This window comes from Microcaecilia unicolor, chromosome 8 (genome assembly GCF_901765095.1).
Source record: "Microcaecilia unicolor chromosome 8, aMicUni1.1, whole genome shotgun sequence".
NCBI lineage: Eukaryota > Metazoa > Chordata > Amphibia > Gymnophiona > Siphonopidae > Microcaecilia > Microcaecilia unicolor.
The window spans coordinates 41,464,616-41,483,632 of record NC_044038.1 but is presented as its reverse complement, the minus strand read 5'-3'; the positions used below and the strand labels follow the sequence as shown (position 1 = coordinate 41,483,632).

At 43.5% G+C, this 19,017-nt stretch overlaps 1 protein-coding gene across 1 annotated transcript in view; it reads left to right on the top strand.

The window, feature by feature from the left end:
- The first annotated feature begins 276 nt into the window (after window positions 1–276).
- LOC115475834 (LITAF domain-containing protein-like) overlaps window positions 277–19,017 on the top strand; it is an 81,860-nt gene continuing 63,119 nt past the window's right edge. The window contains exon 1 of the mRNA XM_030211864.1: window positions 277–331. The gene's annotated coding sequence lies outside the window, so the exon portion shown is untranslated. The remainder of the gene's footprint in view (window positions 332–19,017) is intronic.

Genomic DNA, 19,017 nt, shown 5'->3' with positions numbered 1-19,017 from the left:
CCCCCGCCTCCCTCCCTCCCTCCCTCCCAGTTCCAGGGTCGCCCTCCCCCCCCCTCCCTCCCTCAGTCACCTTTGGGGGCATACCTTACTGCAAGGTCCCTGCCTCACCCTGTACTCTCATCTGACAGGATTCTGTGCTCTCTGCTTGGCTCTTTCATTCTCTTCTCACTTTGAAAAAAAAATTTTTGTGAACCATAACATTTATTTTAAACAAAGAATTTGCGGAGAGTTAGGGAGTTAGTTCCTGTCTGACTGACTGCTGCTGTTTTCAGATCCAGAGCGTTTCCCTTGGCTCCAGCTGTCAGTGCTGCGCTGCAGGGGGGATCAGCTGGTAAGTGTGGGCTTTGGGTTTTTTTTGTAGCGGCATGGCGACTCGGGAGGAAGTCGGTCGGGGAGGAGGGGGAGGTCTGAAGTCGGAGAGGGCGGGTGTCTGAAGTCGGACAGGAGAGGGAGGTCTGTGGCAGTGTGCATCAGTCCATTGGTGTGCCTCGTGCTGCTTTCATGTGGTTGGTCAGTGTCGCTGGTGACGTACCAGGAAGTACTGACGTCAATTCATGAGATGGAGAGCACGAATGCCTCAAGGTTTAAGTGCCACGGAGTCAGCTTCCGAACGTTGGAGGTGCTTTTTATATAGGATGCTTTGTGTTTGCTCAGTTATTCTCTGCCTGGCAAACAGCCCGGTGTGCTGGAAAGGTCAGTTTACAGTGACAACTCATGTCTTGTCTCTGGGATGGTTTCCATTTCTCAGTGTAGGTTTCGGGCCTTTTGTGCATGCTAAAAATAGTTTTCTATGAAGTAAAGTTAAGAGAGGCCACATTAAAATTAACAAGACCTCGCGCGTAAGGAAACAACATATAAAGTGAGGCTTTACTGTTCCAACAAGAAATAATGGGGCCCTTTTACTAAAGCTCAGTGAGCACTAAATGCCAAGAAACCCATTTTATACCTATGGGCTTCTTAGCATCTAGTGTGCACAAATTCTGTTAGCGCACACTACACTTTAGTAAAAGGGCCCCAATGTGTTATGCACTCCGCATCCACTATTTCCATGGGCTCAGAAAAAGCGCAAACATTTAAACACCTATTTTGGACCAGGTATTAAAACAGGGTTGAGAAAACAACAAAACAAGCGGAAGAAATCCAGAAAGACCAGACTGAAACCACAGATGGTAAGATGCTCTTACCATCTGTGGTAGTCTGGTCTTTCTGGATTTCTTCCACTTGTTTTGTTTTCTTGTGTTTTTTTTGCGGGAGATTTGGACTCTCTTTTTGTTGTTCTTTGACATTAAAACAGGGTTGTCCAACCTCAATCCTCAAGTGCCGTAATCCAGTCTCGTTTTCAGGATTTCCCCAAATGAATCTATTTGCAAGCACTTCCTCCATTATATGCAAATAGATCTCATGCATATATGCCAAACTTCTAAGTGCTGTTCTGTAAATATGTGCATATCTTTCATAGTGCATAGTCTACAGGTAGGCGGACATGTAGGTGGAGTCTGGGCAGAACATGAGCAGAACTTGGTTATGTGTATAATTTATAGAATACCATAGGTTACTTGTGTATGTCTGGCATTTAGGCATAAGCACTTATGCCTGCTCTATTGCTGGTGTAAGCAGAGACATTCCTAGGGGGGGCGGTGGGTGCGGTCTGCCCCGGGTGCACGCCGCTGGGGGGGGGGTGCCACGCGCCTGTCGGCTCCGCTCGTTCCGTGCTCCTTCTGCCCCGGAACATGTTACTTCCTGTTCCGGGGCAGAGAGAGCATGGAACGAGCGAAGCCGACAGGCGCGTGGCACCCCCCCAGCAGGTAAAAATGCACCCAGAGGGTGTCCTTTCGCCGGGGGGGCACATCGGCGATCTGCCCCGGGTGGCAGCCACCCTAGGAACGCCACTGGGTGTAAGTACTGAACCCTAAATTATAGGCGCATATTTTCACTGTTACGCTAGTATTCTTTAAAGGAAAGTAGATGTCTATGATCTGTTTACAGAAGAGGTTCCCAGGCACCCAGTTATAGAATTGTCCCCTAGGGGTCTTTCACTAGCATAAACCTAGGACAGGCCCATTGCTGCAATCTCCACTGGGGGGGCAGGGCAGACTGACCATTCGAGCAACCAGGCAGTGCCCGAGGGCCCAGAGGCTCTGCCTGGTTGCCCGCCACCGCACACTACAGCCCTCATGGGGCCCTGGTGGTCTAGTGGCCACTGCCGCTATTCTCCCTGGTTGCACCACTGTGTTTACAAAATGGCTGTGAAGACTCCTAGTCTCGGCAGCCATTTTGTAAACATGGCACCATGCCGGGCAGAGTAGAGACAGCGGGACAGGAAAGGGGGGATTTATTTCCTGCCCCTGAAGAAGCCACAGCCTCTAGGCCACCAAGACCCTTCAAGGTGGGGGGGGGGGGGGAAGGGGGGGAGACAGCAGCAACATGGTGGAAGGGAGGCAGCACGGCAGGGGTGGAGCACTGGTGGTGGCAGCAGTAGCATGGTGGGGGGGGCTCAGAGTAGTCTCAGTGCCCGGGGGCCCAGAGTATTCTCAGTCCACCCCTGGGGGGAGGGATGCTGTGGAAAGATGGAACACTCTTCTAACCTACTCATGTCCCATCTACAAGGACGCTTTGCTTTGTAGGGATGCTTCTGGAGCTCTTACATAAATTTATTTTCTGTAAAGAGTGGCCTAATGGTTAGAGTAGGTTGCTGAAAACCAGGGCTGAGAGAGGGGAGGGGGAGTTTGGTGGTTCAAGTCCTACTGCAACTTTGGGGACAGATTCAGAAGTAACCTGAGGAAATACTTTTTCACAGAAAGGTTGGTGAATTTGTGGAATGGCCTCCCAATGGAGGTGGTAGAGATGAAAACTGTATCTGAATTTGAGAAAGCTTGGAACAAGTACATAGGATCTCCAGGGGAGAGGAAGGGGTAGTAGATGGCATGGATGGGCAGACTGGATAGGCCATATGCAGGGGAATTCTACAAATGGTGCTGACCATTAGGCACTACTTCCAACCTGAAATTTTTGAGTGGAAAAGTGTTCTAATGAATGCAAGGTGCCAAAATGGGGCAGAAACAGCAGATCTGCGCAAAAACACACTTATGCACCCGTTTATAGAATATAGCCTGTGTGTTTCCATGTGAATCTGCAAAAGGGGTGTGGCCATGGGAGGGGCATGGGCAGGCCAGGGGTGTTCCCTTAAAATGTGCAAAGTGTTATAGATTGGAGCGGAGCTGCACCCAGCTTGCTCACCAGAATTTACACCTGCCTTCAGTTGGTGTAACTCCTCGTGCCCAAAGTTGGGCGTGGATCCCAGCACTACGCACTATTCTATAAAGGGAGCTGATCCCAGAATGCGTGTTATAGAATACTGTTCAGCACTATTTTCTTTTGGTGGCAAATTTTGGGCCCCATTTACTGAATCCAGTCCATGGTTTTTATCTGCCTTCATTTTTCTCTGATTCTTTGTAAATTCTTGTTCAAAGAACTATAGGGTTAAAAAAAAAAACCATGAGGACACAAGGATGTATAAATGACCAAACTGGATTGTATCAAAGGTCCCTCTAGCTCAGTTTCCTGTGTCCAACTGTAGCAAGTGTAGAGTTTGCTTAGAGGAAGTCTATAAAACAAGGTAGGTGTAAGTTGCGCTATCTGATCTCACACCCTTCTAGATGACAGCAGTCATAGCTTAGGAATGCACTGAACCCTGAATGACATCACTTATGTTAGTGTTTTAATTTTAAAAAAGCATAATACAGATGCGAACTGAAATTAAGTCTCACCCATCAAAAATAGTTTATTTCACTTTTTTCCTGTAACACAGGTTATATATATATGTTTCGTAAGCTCTGAAAATGTTCATCTGTCATGTAAAACCTTCAGGTTCTCTTTCATACTGGAGATGCCTCCTTCTCTTGTTGCTTATGATGCAAAATGCCCCTCTTGCTTCCAGGTTCAGGTTTCCCATTCTGCAAAGGGTCTCCGGAAACTGTACCTCTTATCCACCTTATTCTTCCTCTTTCTTGATTCAGTTCTCACACTGGTGTTGGCTCCATGGATGAGTTAGTAGGGGTGGGGGACTGTTACCCTAGAATGTACCCCATCTCCTCCTCTGGCTCCACAAGTATTCCCAGACACTGCATTTATCACTTGCCACCAGGATGTCCCTCTGCCATGAAGTTTACCATGCCTTTCACTCCCAGACCCAGAATGATCAGATAACTTTTCAGAACTCAGGAGAGGGTGTTCAGCTTAATCTGTGTCCAACATCCAACCATAAACTCATTCTACATATACGCTCTTTCTCTCCCTCTAAGAATTCATGCTTCCTACTTAAACAGGGGAATGTACCAAACAGATCTCTCCAATGGGAGAGCATAAAAACATAAGAATCCGCATACTGGGTCAGACTAAAGGTCCATTGAGCCCAGTATCCTGTTTCCAACAGTGACCATAAGTACGTGACAGGATCCTGAAAGGGAGATAGCTTCCATACTACATAACCCCAAGGATAAGCAGTAGGTTTCCCCAATGGTTAATGGACTTTCTCCAAGTCTCCAAGTTTATTTGGTTATTTATTTATTTAGAACATTTATATCCCACAGATTCCCACCATGGCGGGCTCTATGTGGCTAACATTTACGGAAAGAATATCATACAAATTCTAGGTCAGAATAGAGAGTAAGCAACATCATGGGAGGGGAGCAAACAACAGGTGTAACAACCGAGGGCCGATCGGAAGTTAAATAGCAGAAGAGTATGATTTGCCACATAGATAAGTCTTAAGGGACTTCTTGAACAGATTGTAGTCAATGGTCTCCTTTATTGTAGATGGAAGAGCATTCCAGTAACGAGGACTCACAAAGCAAAAGGAGGAGGAGAAAAGCAATTTGTATCTCAGATTCCTGCAGTTAGGATAGTGGAGAGTGAGATAGGTCCAAGAAGGTTTTATGGAATTCCTGGAAGGGAGGTCAATTAGGCTGTACATATAAGCTGGAGCTTCCCTGTATACGATCTTGTGGGTTAGAGCACAGATTTTGAATTCGATACGCTCTTTTATCGGGAGCCAGTGAAGTTTCTCTCTAAGGGGTGTTGCTGCTTCAAACCTTGTTTTCCCAAATATTAATCTCGCTGCCATATTTTGTGCCGTCTGGAGTTTCTTTAGGATGTATTCTTTGCAGCTGGTGTAAATTCCATTGCAGTAGTCGAAATGGCTCAATACTAGAGAGTGGATTAGAGTCCGGAATAGGCCACACGGTAGGAATTGCTTGATGCATTTAAGTGACCGCATGGAGAGGAACATTCTTTTCGTTACAGATGTAACTTGAAGGACGAGAGACAAGTGGGAATCCAGAATGACACCAAGCAACTTCAAGCTATCTGTGATAGGGAGGGAGTAGTCCAGCGCAGCAATTGAGCTCGGGATAGATTTATTAAACTGGGATGAGAGAATGAGGCATTTTGTTTTATCCTTGTTAAGCTTGAACTAAAATGTGTTCGCCCAGTTGAACATGATGGCAAAACTGTTCTGAATTGCGTCCGAGATTTCGTTTAAGGAAGATCTAAAGGGAATGTAAATAGTTAAGTCATCTGCATAGATGAAAGAGTTAAGGCCATGGTTGCATAAGGCCGCTGCAAGTGGAGTCAACATAATATTAAATAGGGTTGGTGATAGTGGGGAGCCCTGAGGTACTCCACATGGAGATCTCCAAGGAGGTGAATTGACTTTAACCTGATTGGTTTAAAGGATTTCTCTCCTTTCGATCCTTTCTAGAACAGTACCTCCAACACTGTATTCAGCTAATAAAGTAAGAAGGAGGCTGTGGTCAAACATGTCAAATCCGCTGGACATATCAAATTGTAGAAGTAAGATGTTTTTCCCAATTGATATTTCCCTCTTGAAGTTGGATAGGAGTGTAACCAGTACCGTCTCGGTACTATGTTGAGACCGGAACCTAGATTGGGAGGCATAGAGAATAGAAAATTTTTCCAAATAATCAGTGAGCTGTACATTGACCAAGCTTTCCATAATCTTGACTAGCAATGGGATTGTTGCAACAGGGCGATAGTTAGATATAATGCTAGTTTTGGACTTTAGGTCCTTAGGGATTGGTGTAAGGAGGATGCGACCATGATCTTTAGGGAAGAGTCCTTGCTGGAGCATGAAGTTCAGATAGGACACAAAGTCATCAATAAAACATTCTGGTGCCGATTTTAGTAAGTAATTAGGGCAGCTCTCCAATTTGCAGTGGGTTTTTGAAAATTTGCTGATGGCTTGAGAGACCCTCTCAGTTGTAACAGGGTCAAAGGTAGTCCAAAAGTGATCTGCTGGAAAGTGGCCATTTTGAGGCGCAAGGTTAGAGAGGAAATCATCAATACTTGAGGAGCACAGAGGGAGCCATTTGTGGAAACAGGAAATGAGGGCGGGACCAGAGGCAAAGCTGAGAGCAACGAGAAGGAAAGGCAGGCTGAAGCGCTGACTCGCTAAGCCTGCTCGTGGTCGCCTTTCACTACTGCTGCCGCCGGGACCCCGGTAAGATGACTTTTAAGTTATGGGCGGCATGCAGGAAGGCGAGGGGCAGGTGAAGGACTGTTGTGGGAGTGGGAGAAGAGGTCGGACTGGAACTCGAGTCGGAGGGAGGGAGGGGCTGGGAGTCAGAGGGAGGGAGGGAGGGGCTGGAACTTGGAGGGAGGGAGGGTCTGGAACTCGGAGGGAGGGAGGGGGGTCTGGAACTCTGAGGAAGGAGGGAGGGAGGGATTGGGGTCTGGAACGCTGAGGAGAGGGGAGGGGGCCTGGAACTCTGAGGAGGGGGGGGGGGGAGAAATGCACCACCTGTAAAAAAAAAAAATTAAGCACCCCTAATCATTTTGAAAGTTGGCTCCTATGCGCTGATGAGCAGATGCAAGTACACAGTCAGAGGTGTTGTTGAAACTATCAGCTCAGATTGCACAGGAGGAGGTGATAGGCAGGTGAAATCACTCATTCAGTAAGCTTTCTAAGTGGTTTAGAAGTATTAAAATTGAAACCAGGGTTTGAAAGGAAATAGTCTCTAAAAGGAATGAGAGAAGGCAGTAGAAAGGCACATCAGCATTGATTTGTCCACCTGTCCCTCAGAGGGGCAGGAAGGAGAGGAAGGAAATTTAATCAAGAGGGATGATTCCCATCCTATACATCCTGAAATTATACAAGGATTGAAGACATTTTTTTAAAGTTTGAAGTGAGTGTTCCATTCTAAGAGGTAAGGAGAGAGTTCCAGAGGGAGGGACCAGAAACACTGAAAATCTTTGTTCTGATGGTATCAAGGCATATAATGCGGAAGGAGGGGACCACTAGATGGTTGTGTCATGTAGCTCTTAAAGACCTGGCACAGAGAATCAAGAGGCATGATAGGTAAAGAAGTGGAAGTCGAGAGTAATGAACTTTGTGAACCATCATCAAAATCTTAAAAATTATTCTATAGCTAATTAGTAGCCAATGTTCCCAGTGGGATAAAGGGATACATTATCTTATTTGTGAGAAACCTACATTTATTACTTATTTTCATATCTCTTCCTTTTCACATGCCTCACACAAATAGAAATCCCAGTGAAATGTGCACTGCTGGTAAGGTGGATCAGTAGATCTCCTCACACAAATTTATCTAATGCCAACTTACCGTTAGAATACTAGCATAAATTGACATTTAGGTGCCAACATTTAGGTGCACCACTTATGCCATGTCAACGGTTGGTGTAAATAACTGTGACTAAATGCTGCAGCAATGGCGGACACGAATGCTGCTGTTGATGCGCTTGGAACGAGCTGGGCTTGTCGATTTGGACTCGAGAGAAGGGAGGAAATTTCAACAGTGTTGGGCCCCGTTCTGGATGACACTTACGTCAGGGGCACGGAGTCATTTGCTGAACCTCTGAACTTTAGAGATACTTGTGTGCTGTTGTTATGAATTTATTTTTATTTTATTTTTTTAGTGTTGGAAGTTGATGAGATGGAATCCCCGAGGCAATAAGAAAAAGGGGGGGAGGAGGAGAGGAAGGGTAGGGATGGGGGAAAAGGGGGGGGGGGGAGAGAAGGTTGGAGTGCAAGTTAGGTGGTAAGAACACAGTAATGGTAAACATATTTTGTAATTAAGGTTGAGGTCGCAAAAGTGAACCAAGTTACTGTAAGCTGTTGGTTCTAGTATCGAAATATTTGTGTTCATGTTAAAAAAGTTAAACATAAAAGCAATACCATAACAGGGGAGGAGGCATTAGGAATGGAGGGTGGACTTGGGGGTTAAATGTAAAATGCTTGATGGTTTCATGTTTTGTTTACTTAAGCCTTGCAGCTGTACTTTATTGTGATTTTACCATCAATAAAAATGATTTAAACTACTTCAGCAAGGCCCAGTACTGTTAAAAGTGCTTCAGGCATCTACTTTTGCATTTGTGACCGGTTATATTTTCACGTTGCAAAAACCAGCAGTAGTCCCCCATCATGTTGGGATTCCAGCGGCCTTGATATCTGTTCTCCATTGTAGAAAAGTCTTTATGGAACCTCTCTCCATGTTCGTCACTTACGTGTCCCAAATTGGGTGGGAAAAAGTCAAGATGGGAATGTAAGAAATGCATTTTCAATGACATTTGGCAGCCAAGTTGTTCATATGCTTTAAGCATGTTGTCTACTAGTTCTGCATAGTTTTCAGCTCGTCTGTTCCCAAGGAAGTTCTGCACTACTAGCATAAATGCATCCCAAGCATTAATATTATAAGTGAATAGGCTTTGCATGTATAACTTAAAATCTAGACGTGCCAGGCAAATTCGGAGTTCATATTTGGAATCGGCGGGTTCAATCAAACATATAAACGGCGAGTGACCGAACTCACTCGCAAATGCGCAGTAAAGACCCTCTCTGTCCCGCCCCCGTGTCAATACGTGATGACGTGGGCAGAACAGAGAGGGTCTCTACTGCGCAAGGGGAGGGACGAAACCGCCGTCGCTACCGCCTCCCCCCCCAAGGTCGTCGTCGCCGCCACCACCCACCCTCCACCCGGGCCGGGCCCTCACTCCACTATAGAAACAGCGTCAACGCAGCACACAGCTCAGCTGAGCTGCCGTCGGCCTTCCTTCCCTGCCTGTGTCCCGATCTCGCCCACGAGGGCGGAACACAGGTAGAGAAGAAGGACGGCAGCTCATCTGAGCTGTGTGCTGCGTTCCCGCGCTGTTTCAATAGTGAAGCGAGGGCCCAGCCCGGGTGGAGGGGTGCCGGCAACTCTGGGGGGGGGGGGGCGTAGCAGTAACCTCGGAGGGGCAGCGGCAAGCTCGGCGGCGGGGGGGGGCCTTGCAGTGGCGAGGAGAAGAGGCCTTTCAAACCCCCCTCCTCCCATCCTATACGAGCCCGTTTTTACGGGCTCAACGGCTAGTTTAGTATAAATCACATGTTTTTCTCTCAGTAGCAAAATCATTGTTGCGTTGTGATAAGCAGTAGACAATTATAGTGGTAAAAATGTTCAAATAATACAAAGTATGGCAATGTTAACACAATACATAATAAAACATTTTAATAGACAGTATAGGATATAAGCAAAGTTGGAACATATAGATAGGTAAGAGGTAAGAGTAAGATGTATTAGAAAATTATTTATTTAGATTTTGGATGCACCTTTTCAGTATTTATTGCATTTGTATCCCACATTTTCCCACCTCTTTGCAGGCTCAATGTGGCTTACAATACATCATGAGTAATGGAAATAAGAAGGTGAGATGCATTCAGGTATACTAGGTATTTCCCTGACCCCGAAGGGCTCACAATCTAAAGGGCCCTTTTACTAAGACGTGTAAGCATGTACGCACACCCAACACATGCCAAAATGGAGTTACCGCCCGGTTACTGCATGGCTCTAGCAGTAATTTCATCTTTGGCGCATGTCCGATACATGCGGCTGAAAAATAATGTTTATTTTCGGATGCACACCAAGTGGCATTTGATGCATTTGACGTGCGCAGGTCATTACCGTCTGGTTACCACGTGAGACTTTACTGCTAGGCCAATGGCTGGCGGTAAGGTCGCAGACCCAAAATGGACGCACAGCAATTTTGATTTTGCCGCACGTCCATTTTCTGCAAAAATTTAAAAAAGGCCTTTTTTACAGGCGCGCTGAAAAATGGATCGGCGCACACCCAAAACACGCAGCTACTCTACCGCAAGCCTTTTTTCAGCTTACCTTAGTAAAAGGACCCCTAAATTTGTAACCTGAAGTAATAGAGGGTTAAGTGACACCAGTTTCAGGCAAACATGGGATGAGGACTTCTGCATATTAAAACTGCGGATCTACAGAGGAAGTACTGTTTTAATGTCATGACGGCAGCCCACTTAGCTTTGGCAACTCTTTGGAAACAATCACGGACCCCTACATGTGAATTTTTAATAGCTAAAGTGAACTTTGTCTGCCGTACAAATAAACTGACAGCACTTTGAAGGAATAAACTGTTGTCCTTCCTGCGAACATGTCCTCAGTTTTCCATGCTACTGTCCTCAGGGAGGGTGGGGGGGGAGGGTTAGCTTCATGGGAAGTGTTAATTAGGGGAGGGAAAGTTTCTGGGGGGATATGAAGAAGATTAAATCTTGCTTTGGATATGGGTAATAGCAATATGCCAAAGAGTTATGGTTTGAAGTTTAAACTGCCTAGCAAGATAAATTGCATAGTGACATTTTTGTTTTGTCTTGTTCTTGATTATATTCTGGTTTTCAAACTTTAATAAAAACTTCTGCATTAAAAAAAATAGAGGGTTAAGTGACTTGTCCAAGATCACAAGGAGCAGCAGTAACCCACCATCTCTTGGTATCAAGACCAATGCTCTAACCACTAAGCTACTCCACTCCTAATTTGAAGAAAGTTGCACATAAGGTCAGAGGCAATTAAATATCATCTCAGGATAGGAGTGTATACACATGTCCTACTGCAGTGCGTTCAGTCCGTATCACTCGTGTGTGAGACTATCAAGACTAATAACTTTTGTCAGGACTAGAAAGCACACACAATGTTCTTACAAATATTATATTTAACTTTCTTGAGCAACGATCAAACTGCCTGAATGATGCAATGCCCATCGGGATTGTTTCCCATGGGCTTGGCATCAATAATTAGCATTTATTATGATTTATTATGATTAATTTGTCGTGCCTACTGGATGCATTCAGTGCTATTCAGAGGTACATGCGAGGGGGGGAGGGATAATTTTCTAATGCCTCCATGTGTAAAGCCTGGTTTTTAACATGAAAAAGGGATTTAATAAATTTGCATGTCTGCATATTAAAAGTATGTGCCCTCTAAAAAGCACATGAGAAAATGTGCCACTAACACTTACCATTTTCAGTATATATATTTTTTGCTCCCAAAACTGTGTATGAGATAATGTACATGAGAAAATACGAGCCACAGTGATTATAATCTGACCTTTTGGGAGCAAAACAAATCCCTATACACTGAAAGTGATGATAAAAGTGTGTGTATCTATGCATGTATGTATGCAACGAATTCCAGAGTTTAATTATGCGTTGGGTGAAGAAAATGTTTCTCCGATTTGTTTTAAATTTACTACCCTGTAGTTTCATCGCATGCCCCCTAGTCCTAGTATTTTTGGAAAGCGTGAACAGACGCTTCACATCCACCTGTTCCACTCCACTCATTATTTTATATACCTCTATCATGTCTCCCCTCAGCCGTCTCTTTTCCAAGCTGAAGAGCCCTAACCTCCTTAGTCTTTCTTCATAGGGAAGTCGTCCCATTCCCACTATTATTTTAGTCGGCCTTCGCTGCACCTTTTCCAATTCTGCTATATCTTTCTTGAGATGCGGCGACCAGAATTGAACACAATACTCAAGTTGCAGTCGCACCATGGAGTGATATAACGGCATTATGACATCCTCACACCTGTTTTCCATACCTTTCCTAATAGCCAACATTCTATTCGCTTTCCTAGCCGCAGCAGCACACTGAGAGGTTTCAGTGTATTATTGACGACGACACCCAGATCCCTTTCTTGGTCCGTAACTCCTAATGTGGAACCTTGCATGACGTAGCTATAATTCAGGTTCTTTTTTCCCACATGCATCACCTTGCACTTGCTCACATTAAACATCTGCCATTTAGCCGCCCAGTCTCCCAGTCTCGTAAGGTCCTTCTGTAATTTTTCACAATCCTGTCGCGAGTTAACGACTTTGAATAACTTTGTGTCATCAGCAAATTTAATTACCTCGCTAGTTACACCCATCTCTAAATCATTTATAAATATATTAAAAAGCAGCGGTCCTAGCACTGACCCCTGAGGAACCCCACTAACTACCCTTCTCCATTGTGAATACTGCCCATTTAACCCCACTCTCTGTTTCCTATCCTTCAATCAGTTTTTAATCCACAATAGGACATTTCCTCCTATCCCATGACCCTCCAATTTCCTCTGTAGCCTTTCATGAGGTACCTTGTCAAACGCCTTTTATGTTTAACTCCTTTTTATTAGAGAATTACAAAGATATAAAACAATCAATGATAATCACGTAATGTAACAAAATATCTCATCATTCTGTAGCTTGACAAATATATATTTTTGTTTTTCCCCCACCTTCCTCCCCGTCCCTTAAACTCCTCCCTCCCCAATCTACCCTATTCCCTCCCCTTTCCCTCCTTACTCCAGTGTCTAGCAATTTATCTTCTGGCACGTAAATTTACAGTCTCAGAAATTTAATAGGTGACTTCTGGCAGCCGGAGTCATTGTATTCCAAAATGGGCTCCATCGTTGCTGAAATGCCTTACCCGGCCTCGAGTCTAAATCCTTTATAGCCATGCGTTCCATTCGCATTAGAAGTATCATTCGTGTACGCCACTGTTGCCAAGTAGGTGGCTGGTTTGACATCCACTCTGAAAGTATCGTTTGTTTGCCAATCAGAATAGCTCTGAGTGCAAATGCTTTATAACCTCGTTTAGCTGCCTTCCCCAATTGCGGGTGGCCAAATAGCATGCAAGCATCATAATACCAGTGCTGCCCCCAGGTGCGAGTCACATTGGTTATAATCTTTTTCCAAAACTTCTGGACACCCACGCAGTGCCAAAACATATGACCCACCGTTGCACCGAGATTACCACATTTTGCGCATTCACCCCAAGGTGAGAGTCCCATGTAGAATGCTCTCTTCGGTGGGATATGCAAATGGAGGGCCATCTTGTATTGTAATTCCCAATGCACAGCAGAATCTGTAACCTTTCTTATATGAAGAATGTGGGCTTGCAGCTGTTGTGCCATGATTGTCATTTGTAAATCCTTAGTCCAGGCCTGCGCCAAACCCTGGTAGTCCAGCTCCAAGGCTGTGTCTCTTATGTGTCTATGGTGGTATGCCATGGGTACTTTCTGCTGTGACTCCAAAGAGTAGGCGGAGGAGAGTTCCTCCTGTACGTCCTCTGTCAGCGATGTCCATTTCAGTGTTGATATATAATGTCTTAGCTGTCCATAAAATAATTTATCGCTTGATGGCAGGCCATAGTCTTTTTGCAATTCCCCGAAGGGTCTAATGTGGCCTTCCTTATTCACCACGTGAAGGAGATATTTAATACCTTTGGATTCCCATCTCCGAAATATGGAATACATTTGCCCTGGCATAAAAGCATAATTATCACATATAGACAAATATGGTGTAGTTTTAGCTGAAAATTGATGCAGTCAGCACACCCATCCCCATACTGCCCTAGCAGTGGTCAGTATCCCGGAAGTTCTCAAGGCCTGGGGCATGGGCACTCCCGCACTATGTAGATAGTTACTAAAGTGTATCCCTCGCATTAGGCCCAGTTCCAAAGACGTGTTAGTGTAATCTTCGGTGTGTCTGTACCAATCATTTATATGTCTCATGCCACAAGCTATACTCAAGAACTTTATATTCAATAGTCCCAATCCCCCATATTCCACCGGTATACTTAACAAAGAGATAGGGAGCCGTGCCTTTTTCCCTTTCCAAAGAAAATGTTGTAAGTGACGATGCAGTATACGTTCGTCCCCCCTTTTCAGGTATAGTGGTATTGTTTGAAAGATGTATATCCATCTCGGAGCAATAACCATATTAAACAATGCAATCCTACCCAATAGGGATACAGGAAGTGCCTTCCAAGCCTGCAAGGTCTGTTTAGTCTCATATAGTAGTTTATGAATGTTTAGTTCGTAAAGCTGGGATAGATCTGCTGTCACTCGTACTCCTAGATACTTGATAGAAGTCTGTTCCCAGGTAAGGGGAATTTTATCTTTCCAGCCCCTGTGTATGTCCGGTACTATCTCGAGGGCTACTGATTTAGTTAGGGTTAGTTTAAACCCCGAAATCCTACCAAAGTTTTCTATTTCTTTTAATAAGGGGGCCATAGATCTGGCGGGCTCTGTCACCGTCATTAATAGGTCATCCGCAAAAGCTAGTACCTTTATGGTCTGTGCCGCCATCGATACCCCTGTAATTTTTTCTTTACTCAGCAGTGTGCGGAGCATCGGTTCCAGGGACAGCACAATGTCAAACGCCTTTTGAAAATCCTGATACACAATATCAACCGGCTCCCCTTTGTCCACATGTTTGTTTACTCCTTCAAAGAATTGAAGTAAATTGGTCAGGCAAGATTTCCCCACACAAAAGCTGTACTGACTTGGTCTCAGTAATCCATGTCCTTGGATGTGCTCTATAATTTTGTTTTTGATAATAGCCTCTACCATTTTCCCCAGCACCGACATCAGACTCACCAGTCTATAATTTCCCGGATCTCCCCTGGAACCTTTTTTAAAAATCGGCGTTATATATATACTTGTATACTCTGAAAGTGATAATTAGTACATATTTTCTCTCTCATTGTTTTGGGAGTTGGAAGCAAAAAAAAAAAAAAAAAAAAAAATACTGAAAGTGATGGAACTCTCAGTTGATGAAGTGTCAGAGTGATGACATGTTGCGTGATGAACTGCCACCAGAGCCTTATAAAGTGCATAGGTTACAACCTCCCTGTGGCACCAGCTTACTGCAGAATTTTTAAAGGAAAACTTGGGGAGGAAATGCCCTTTGAAAATCAACTTGTGACCTAGGAATACTGAGAAGTATTAAAAATAGACCTTTGCAAAGGCAGATACTAATTTCCAAAATTCACCTCTAATTTCCTGGTGGAGCATGTAGCACTACTACTACTACTACTACTACTATTTAGCATTTCTATAGCTCTACAAAGCGTATGCAGCAAGCAGTATTTCCAGAAATATTATCTCAGCCTCACCTTTCTTTGCATCTACTTCCTTATAATTAGAGAGACCTTTCTCGTAATCTGATTTATGTAACTGGTTTCAATGCATACCATGACACCTGAGTTTTTCCCAGCCCAAACCAGAAATCTCTTATGCAAGAGTGCTATATCTGCCATACCCAATGACCTAATAGACAACTGACCATATGTTTTTTTTCTCATCTAATTATCCTATCTACATCCTTAATGACTCAATCTATTAGCTGCCTTTTGGACTTTCTAATTTCTGATGTCCACTCTTCCCACAAGGAAACAGTTTCCAAGGAGATTTGAGTAAAGTATTCTGGTTGTCACATTCCATTTTATCATGTAGGATCAACAAGCAAGTTGTAGATGACACTTGTTTGTTGGACTAACTTGGTGGTTCTTAACCAAATCCTTAACATATACCGAGGGGCATTTTTGATATGAGGTCTAAATCCAGTTTTGGACATTTTGTGAAAAGCATCCAAAAATCCAATAGTGAAACTTTTTTTTGTTTCGAAAAAGGCTATTTGCTAGACTTTTTGTGCTCAGTGTGTATCTTTTTAGGGACCATTTTCCAAGGAAAAAAACCACACAAAAACAAGCCAATGGGATGTATCCCCCCCCCTCCCCCCGCCCAGTCAGAGCATTCTGAGTAGACTGATCACACAAACATCTCAGCAGAGCAGTGGGGCATCCTAGAGGTCACTGCAGTGGACTTCACATAAAAGGTCCCAGGTACACATCTCACCATTACCCCCTTATATTTATTTATTTAGTTATTTATTTATTGCACTTGTATCCCACATTTTCCCACCTATTTGCAGGCTCAATGTGGCTTACAAAGATCTGTTATGGCATCGCCATAACAGGGAAAAGAATACAGTTGGTGTTACAAAGAGATAAAAGAAAACAAGAGGATCTGGTCAAGCAGTTGTAGAGTAAGACATTCTGAATAAAGGAGTTTAGGTGTTGGGTTCTCGTGGTAGGCCTTGTTAGAGAGAGGTTTTTAGAGATTTGCGGAAGTTATTTAGTTCGTTGGTAGTGCATTCCACATTTGTGTACTCATGTAGGAAAAGCTGGTTGCGTGTGTTAGTTTGTATTTTAAACCTTTACTGCTGGGAAAGTGTAGGGTGAGAAAGGTGCAGGAAGATCATTTAGCATTCCTGGGTGGCAGGTCCACGAGGTTTAGCATGTAGGTCGGGGCATCTCCATAGATGATTTTATGAACAATCGTGCAGATCTTGAACATGGTACGTTCTTTCAGTGAGAGCCAGTGTAATTTCTTTCTTAGGGGTTTTGCACTTTCATATTTTGTTTTTCCAAATATGAGTCTGGCTGCAGTATTCTGGGCCGTTTGAAGTTTTTTGATGGTCTGTTCTTTACAACCAGCGTAAAGTGCATTGCAATAGTCCAGGTGACTTAATACCAATGATTGTACCAGGTTGCGAAAGATGGTCCTTGGGAAGAACAGTTTTGCTCTTTTGAGTTTCCACATTTAGTGAAACATTTTCTTCATTGTATTCTTCACGTGGTTTTCAAGTGTGAGATTTCGGTCAATGGTGACTCCCAGAATTTTCAGATTGTTTGAGACGGGAAGGGAAAAGTTAGGGGTGGTTATGGTGGTGAATCTATTTGGGTTGTGTTGTGAGGTGAGTATTAGGCGTTATGTTTTTTCTGCATTGAGTTTTAGCTGAAATGCATCCGCCCAGGAGTGCATGATTTGGAAGCTTTGGTTGATTTCGTTAGTGATTTCCTTTAGGTCTTGTTTGAACGGGATGTAGATCGTGACATCATCTGCATATATGTATGGGTTAAGGTTTTGATTGTCTAATAGCTTGGCTAGTGGTATCATCATTAGGTTACAGAGGGTTGGTGAGAGGGGGGATCCTTGGGGAACTCCACATTCAGGTAACCATGGGGCTGATATTGCCGCGTTAGTTGTTACTTGGTATGATCTTGTTTTCAAGAATCCTCTAAACCAGTTAAGAACGTTGCCTCCAACTCCAAAGTATTCCAGGATATGTAGTAATATTCCATGGTTGACCATGTCGAAGGTACTGGACATGTCAAATTGTAAGAGAAGTATGTTATTGCCAGTTGCAATTGTTTGTTAAATGTATTTATTAGGGTTACTAGTACTGTTTCTGTGCTGTAGTTCGATCGAAATCCTGTTTGAGATTCATGCAGGATTGAGTATTTATTTAGGTGGTTAGTGAGTTGTTTCATCACTATACCTTCCATAAGTTTGGTTATTAGCGGGATAGATGCTACTGGGCGATAGTTGGTTAAGTCACTTGTACTTTTCTTTGCATCTTTAGGTAACGGAGTAAGTAGAATATTTCCTTTATCTTTTGGGAAGAGACCATTTTGCAGCATGTAATTCAGGTGTCTCGTGAGGTCTGTTATGAATTGTTGAGGGGCATTTCTTATCAGATTACTAGGACAGATGTCTAATTTGCATTGCGATTTGGCGCATCTTTTGAGTGATTGGGAGATATTTTCGATCGATAGCGAGTCAAATTTGGTCCATGCTCGGTCTGCTGGATATTCCCCATGTATTGGATCTAGACACTCAAGGAGGTTTGTATAATCAATTATGTTGCTGGGTATCATAGTTCGTAGCTTTATGATTTTCTCTTTGAAGTAATTAGCAAGGTTATTTGCTGATGGGGTATCTATGTTATTAGAAGTAACCTGGTGTGGTATTTAGTAGTTTATTTACGAGTTGGAAGAGTTTATGTGTATCCTTGTAGCCTGGACTGATTTTAGTTTTATAATATAATATGATAGTGTATTTGTATTTTCTTTGTAGTTGCTTCCAGTCGTTGAGTGTAGAGTCATTTTTTTTCTTATTCCATGCACGTTCAAGTGTTTTTAGTTCTTTATTAACATGGTATTGAGTTTTTTTCTATGTGAGGTTCTGGTTTGGAGTGGTGCTATGTTGTCTAATATGGTTCTGCATCTGTTGTCCCAATCATGGAGAAATCGGAGTGAGTCTGTTGGTGTTGTCCATTCGTTATCATAGAATTGTTGCCAAAATATTAGTGGGTCTATTTTGTCTCTCGTGGTGTAAGTTGATTGTTCTTGTTTGTGTTGTGAATGTTTTGTTTGCCAGTGAAGAGAGAGGTTCGCTTTGTGGTGATCGGACCATGGTATGGCTGTCCATTTTGTATCTTTTATTGTGATATTTAGTTCCTGTGAGAATTTTGTATGTTTATTTATTTATTTATTTATTTATTGCATTTGTATCCCACATTATCTCACCTATTTGCAGGCTCAATGTGGCTTACAATACATCATGAATAGTGGAAATATATTAGAAAGTAGACATTTAGTGTTACAGAAGAATCTTGGGTGACATGATAATAGTAGAACATGATAGTAGTATAACAAACAGATATTATGACAGTTCTGAATGTATTTGGAGGAGTGGAGTATGTTCACATTTGTTGATCTTTGTGGTATGCCTTATTAAAGAGATGGGTCTTCAGTAGTTTGCGGAAGTTTGTTAGTTCGTGAATCGTTTTTAAGTTGCGCAGCAGTGCATTCCATAGCTGTGTGCTCATAGGTAAAGTTCGACGCTTGCATTAGTTTGTATTTTAGACCTTTGCAGTTGGGGAAGTGCAGATTAAGGAATGTGTGGGATGATCTTTTAGCATTCCTGGGTGGTAAGTCTATCAGGTCTGACATGTAGGCTGGTGCTTCTCCGTGAATGATTTTGTGGACTAGGGAGCATATTTTGAACGTGATGCGTTCTTTAAGTGGGAGCCAGTGTAGC